Raw genomic sequence first — 7,270 nt, forward strand, 5'->3', positions numbered from 1 at the left:
CATGCGGCTGGGCCCGTGAGCCATGGCCGCTGGGCCTGCGCGTCCGGAGCCTGTGCTCCGCAATGGGAGAGGCCACAACAGCGAGAGGCCCGCGTACCGCAAAAAAAAAAACAAAAAAACAACCCAATAAAAAAGTGGGCGGAAGACCTAAACAGACATTTCTCAAAAGAAGATATACAAATTGCCAACGAACACATGAAAGGATGCTCACCATCACTAATCATTAGAGAAATGCAAATCAAAACTACAGTGAGATATCATCTCACACCCGTCAGAATGGCCATCATCAAAAAATCTAGAAACAATAAATGCTGGAGAGGGTGTGGAGAAAAGGGAACCCTCTTGCACTATTGGTGGGAATGTAAATTGATACAGGCACTATGGAGAACAGTATGGAGGTTTTTTAGAAAACTAAAAATAGAACTACCGTACGACCCAGCAATCCCATTACGGGGCCTATACCCTGAGAAAACCGTAATTCAAAAGGAGTCATGTACCGCAATGTTCATTGCAGCTCTATTTACAATAGCCCGGACATGGATGCAACATAAGCGTCCATCAACAGATGAATGGATAAAGAAGATGTGGCATATATATACAATGGAATATTACTCAGCTATAAAAAGAAACGAAATTGAGTTATTTGTAGTGAGGTGGATGGACCTAGAGTCTGTCATACAGAGTGAAGTAAGTCAGAAAGAGAAAAACGAATACCATATGCTAACACATATATATGGAATCTAAAACAAACAAAAAATGGTCATGAAGAACCTAGGGGCAAGACGGGAATAAAGACGCAGACCTACTAGAGAATGGACTTGAGGATACAGGGAGGGGGAGGCGTAAGCTGACACAAAGTGAGACTGTGGCATGGACATATATACACTACCAAATGTAAAATAGATAGCTAGTGGGAAGCAGCCGCATAGCACAGGGAGATCAGCTCGGTGCTTTGTGACCACCTAGAGGGGTGGGATAGGGAGGGTGGGAGGGAGGGAGATGCAAGAGAGAAGAGATATGGGGATATATGTATATGTATAACTGATTCACTTTGTTATAAAGCAGAAACTAACACACCATTGTAAAGCAATTATACTCCAATAAAGATGTTAAAATAAAATAAAAATTTGAGTATCACTGAAAATAATAACTTCAGTGGATTGAAACACATCAAATATATTTAATACCATGATTTCATCCCATTGCAAAAAACTGGTCATCACTGGAGGATGCTAAGGAATTATCTTTTTTTTTTTTTTTTTTTTTTTTTTTTTTTTTGCCATACCTCGCAGCTTGCAGGATCTTAGTTCCCCGACCAGGGATTGAACCCGAGCCCTAGCACTGAAAGCACCAAGTCCTAGCTACTTTACTGCCAGGGAATTCCCTCTCTTTATTTTGAAAACTGGTAAATAAAAGAAAACAATCAAGCATTTATCCTGCCTTTCCTGTATAAACTGTAACACTAGATAACCAAATAGTAGATGATGTGAGGTTTGTCTTTATGGAAGTGGTCAATCAAAGAAACTAAAGAAGAAAGAATAGAATTTGAATATCAACATTTTTTGACAGTCTCGAATGAATTATTGAATCTACGCATTGAACCCCAATGGCTGTTAGTTTCAGAAAAAGACAGGTAAACAGATATTTTGTGCCTGGAAGAACACAACACCACCTATAAAGTAATATTCCTCCCCACCCTTAATAGTAATAATCAAACGTGAATGTAACTCAGCCTGGAGATACAGGAAGTGATTTTTGTTGCAGCCTGCAATCCAAGTCCTGACCACTCTGTTTTGCAGCTTGAAAAAGCCAACTGCTTCTATGTCCCACACTAGAGCTGTTTTAAATATTTGGTGACTGTAAAGCAGTAGCCTTAACTGAAGACTGTGCCTCAACCCTTTTCCAGTATCATCTCCTCGGAATCTTCATCTAGAAAATAGAAACAAACTTATTAGCAAAGCTCAGAGTAGGAGTGCTATCTTCCAAATGGTCTGAAGCTACCTATGGATGAGAGGGATGCAGAATGGAGAGGCCAGTAAGTAACTGATAAGCGTGTACATTAAAATTATGCTTGGATAAATTTTTGGCTGTGGTTCTCACAGTAGACCAGAAGTCTACTAAGTTTTGGAGTAATCACAAGCCAAAAATTTTTTAAAGCAACAGCTTATGAACTTCAATCCTTAAAATAATCCCAGCCGCAAATCTGCACTCAGCATAGTCAGCTCCAAAAGTTGTACATTCCCAGGAAAGGCTTCCTCCCAAATCATACCTTGAATGAAATCTTGGAAGAAAACATGCCAGGAAAATCCTCTTGGTATAACTTATGGAATTTTTTTCATTGAGATAGTTGATCTGTCTTAAGTTTATTTTGGGAAAAGGAATGAGATTGTCTCAACTTCATCTACTGAACAATTCTTTTCTCCACTAATTTTTGAAATACAACTTTTATAATACTTTCATATTAATATTGTCATATGATATTCTCATATTAAATTCAATATATGTGGGTCTATTTCTGGATTCCATTCTGTTTCATTGATCTACTTATTTGTGTAGTACTACCAAATTTTAAAAATGGTACTATGATTATGCTATAATATTGCATGAAATATAAAGAACTACTAAAACGTAAGCCTCTGTCAGAAATCAGGAAGCTTCAAGGAATAGGAGTTCTTCTTTCTAGAATTCTGCCATTAAAGTAACTCAGCTCTAAATTTCAGGCTCTGGGTGACTTGTAGTCCAAAATTTCAAATTCCTTGGAAAATCTGATTGGCTTAGCTTAGATTGAGTATTAGTCCCCAAATCAATTATCTATTCTTGAGGGGAGAAATCCATGTATTACAGACATGACTGCTGGGTGTCCAACCCTGTGTATCATTGGAAGTTTGCAAAGAAACAAATTGTGAGCTGAACACTACTCTAGAAACTGTCTACTCCATTATGCCCACCTGCCCATCTCATACCTCTGAAGCTTTCCTATCTCTGCATGATACACATCTCCCACACACAATTGCAGCCACCACTTTCCAATAAGAGATGATGCAAACTGCTGTCCCTGTATTGATCTAGAGGCAATGTCATAGGGTCATACAGCTGCAAATCAAGGATTTTCTAGAGCATGCTTAATCCTCCAGTTCTGTCAAAATACCCTTACATATTCTATTGGGTTGGCCAAAAAGTTCGTTCAGTTTTTTCCGTAAGACGGCTTTAGTAGCGCTTAGTTGTCTTTAACTTCATTTGAAACAATTTTGTTAGGTTGTATTGTGACAGCTGTCATATCAGCATGCATTGTTTAAAAAAGTTATCAAAACTGGTGAATTTTTGTGTAGTAGCCATTTTAATATTGAAGATGGAAGAAAAAAAGCAACATTTTTGGCATGTTATGCTTTATTACTTCAAGAAAGGTAAAATGCAACTGAAATGCAAAGAAAGATTTGTGCAGTGTACGGAGAAGGTGCTGTGTCTGATCAAACGTGTCAGAAGTGGTTTGTGAAATTTCGTGCTGGAGGTTTGTCGCTGAACAATTCTCCACAGTCAGGTAGACCAGTTGAAGTTGATAGCAATCAAATCAAGACATTAATTGAGAACAATCAACGTTATACCACGCGCGAGATAACCAACATACTCAAAATATCCAAAGCAAGCGTTGAAAATCATTTGCACCAGCTTGGTTATGTTCATTGCTTTGATGTTTGGGTTCCATACAAGTTCAGCGAAAAAAACCTTCTTGACAGTATTTCCTCATGCGATTCTCTACTTAAACCTCACGAGAATGTTCCATTTTGAAACAAATTGTGCCAGGCGATGAAAAGTGGATACTGTACAACAATGTGGAACAGAAGAGATCGTGGGGCAAGCGAAATGAACCACCACCAACCACACCGAAGGCCGGTCTTCAACCAAAGAAGGTGATGTTGTGTATATGGTGGGATTGGAAGGGAGTCCTCTATTATGAGCTCCTTCCGGAAAACCAAACAATTAATTCCAACAAATACTGCTCCCAATTAGACCAACTGAAAGCAGCACTCAATGAAAAGCGTCCAGAATTAATCAACAGAAAATGCATAGTCTTCTATCGGGCAAATGCAAGACCGCATGTTTCTTCTTCTTCTTTTTTTTTTTTTTGCGGTAAGCGGGCTCTCACTGTTGTGGCCTCTCCCTTTGCGGAGCACAGGCTCCGGACGCGCAGGCTCCGCGGCATGTGGGATCTTCCCAGACCGGGGCACGAACCCGCGTCCCCTGCATCGGCAGGCGGATTCTCAACCACTGCGCCACCAGGGAAGCCCCCGCATGTTTCTTTGATGACCAGGCAAAAACTGTTACAGCTTGTCTGGGAAGTTCTGACTCATCCACCATATTCACCAGACATTGTAGCTTTGGATTTCCATTTATTTTGGTCTTTACAAAATTCCCTTAATGGAAAAAATGTCAATTCCCTGGAAGACTGTAAAAGGTACCTGGACCAGTTCTTTGCTCAAAAAGATAAAAAGTTTTGGGAAGATGGAATTATGAAGCTGCCTGAAAAACGGCAGAAGGTAGTGGAACAAAACAGTGAATACGTTGTTGAACAAAGTTCTTGGTGAAAATGAAAAATGTGTCTTTTATTTTCACTTAAAAACTGAAGAAATTTTTTCGGCTAACCCAATACAACACATCAATTAGCTGGAAAATTTAATCATCACTAACACGTCCTAAATTACAGTGGTTTTTCATGAGCTCCTTCCGGAAAACCAAACAATTAATTCCAACAAATACTGCTCCCAATTAGACCAACTGAAAGCAGCACTCAATGAAAAGCGTCCAGAATTAATCAACAGAAAATGCATAGTCTTCTATCGGGCAAATGCAAGACCGCATGTTTCTTCTTCTTCTTTTTTTTTTTTTTTGCGGTAAGCGGGCTCTCACTGTTGTGGCCTCTCCCTTTGCGGAGCACAGGCTCCGGACGCGCAGGCTCCGCGGCATGTGGGATCTTCCCAGACCGGGGCACGAACCCGCGTCCCCTGCATCGGCAGGCGGATTCTCAACCACTGCGCCACCAGGGAAGCCCCCGCATGTTTCTTTGATGACCAGGCAAAAACTGTTACAGCTTGTCTGGGAAGTTCTGACTCATCCACCATATTCACCAGACATTGTAGCTTTGGATTTCCATTTATTTTGGTCTTTACAAAATTCTCTTAATGGAAAAAATGCCAATTCCCTGGAAGACTGTAAAAGGTACCTGGACCAGTTCTTTGCTCAAAAAGATAAAAAGTTTTGGGAAGATGGAATTATGAAGCTGCCTGAAAAACGGCAGAAGGTAGTGGAACAAAACAGTGAATACGTTGTTGAACAAAGTTCTTGGTGAAAATGAAAAATGTGTCTTTTATTTTCACTTAAAAACTGAAGAAATTTTTTTGGCTAACCCAATACAACACATCAATTAGCTGGAAAATTTAATCATCACTAACACGTCCTAAATTACAGTGGTTTTTCAATCTGGGGTACAAGTAAATTTAGAGGTACATAAAAACATTCCAAGAGGTACTCCAACATTGAAAGTTTTGAGGGAATCAATGTCCAGACTCTCAGCTTCTTTCCTACAATTGATCTATCTGAAATGTGTTTGAGTTAGAGGACTCTTGAGGCTCTCTGCTTCCCCATCTCCTCTTTTCCAATAGGCTCTGACTTACTTTATACCTTTCCCCCATCATGGATCTTACTATGGTTCATGTATGGTTCATTTAAAACCCCAGAGGAACAAACGACAAGCTATCTTAGGCCATTCATGTTGGAGAAGTTTTCTTTAATCAAGGCACCGTAAATCCACAGGAAAGCTATTTGTCTTTTGCTATCTAACATGTTTTTGGGTTGAGAGAAAAACATTAGAAACAGAATATTCTGAATTCAGATATATTAGGAAGTGGCACAGCAGGAGAAATGACAATTTTCCTTCAATGACTTAGTCTCCTTAACCCCCGAGGTTTGTAAAAGAAGTATTCCCCTGTGGGAGGGTCCCTTAAAATCAGAGCAAAGACCATTGGCAGGAAATTGGAGCTCCGGCCCCTTATCTCACCCAGGTGATAAACCCATGACAAGGATCTGTGTCCTGTCTAACTTGGATACTAAAGATTTGACAAGACTAGAGGTGAGGCCAAGATGGCAGAGTAAGAAGGCCCTGAGGTCACCTTCTCCCACGTTCACACCAAAGTTACAACTATGTACAAAGCAACTAGTGAAGAGAAAAACTGGAAGGCTAGCAGGAAAAACGGTCGACAATTAAAGATGTAAAGAAGGAACCACAGTGAGATAGGAAGGAGGGGCAGAGATGCAGTATAGTCAAGACCCATATCCCTGGGCGGGTGACTCACAAACAAAATAATTACAGTCACAGAGGTCCTCCCCAAAGAACAAGTGATCTGAGCCCCACATCCAGCTCCCCAGTCCCAGGTTCCTGCACCTGGAAGACAAGCCCCCAGAACGTTTGGCTTTGAAGACCAGTGGAGTTTACTTTCAGGAGGCCCAAAGGACTATGGGAAATAGAGACTCCACTCTTAAAGAGCACACACAGGGACTTCCCTAGTGGTGCAGTGGTTACGAATCTGCCTGCCAATGCAGGGGACACGGGTTCGAGCCGTGGTCCGGCAAGATCCCACATGCCGCGGAGCAACTAAGCCCGTGTGCCACAACTACTGAGCCTGCGCTCTAGAGTCCACAAGCCACAACTATTGAAGCCCGTGTGCCACAACTACTGAAGCCCATGTGCCTAGAGCCTGTGCTCCGCAACAAGAGAAGCCACCGCAGTGAGAAGCCACCGCAACGAAGAGTAACTCACCGCAACTAGAGAAAGCCTGTGCGCAGCAACAAAGACCCAATGCAGCCAAAAAAAAAAAAGCGCGCACACGCAAAATCTCACGGGGACCCAGGACAGAGGTAGTAATTTGAAAGGAGCCTGGGTCAGACCTACCTGCTGATCCTGGAGAGTCTCCTGGAGAGGCAGGAGGCAACTGGAGCTCACCGTGGGTCCATAGACACTGGAGGCAGCTTTAGGAGTTCATTCTACCACATGGACAATGGTGTTGGCAAGCACTGTTTTGGAATCCACCCTCTAGCTTATTAGCAATGTGACCTGGTCCTACCCACCATCCTTTTGGCACCAGTACTAGGATGCCTCAGGCTAAGCAGCTGGCCAGGCAGGGACATAGTCCTACCCACCAGCAGGCCTGCTGCCTTAAGACCCCCTGAACCCACAGCCACCCAGGACCCAGGCTTGTCCACCAGAGAGCCCAGGACA

Source organism: Physeter macrocephalus, chromosome 1 (assembly GCF_002837175.3).
Source record: "Physeter macrocephalus isolate SW-GA chromosome 1, ASM283717v5, whole genome shotgun sequence".
In the NCBI taxonomy this organism is placed as follows: Eukaryota; Metazoa; Chordata; class Mammalia; order Artiodactyla; family Physeteridae; genus Physeter; species Physeter macrocephalus.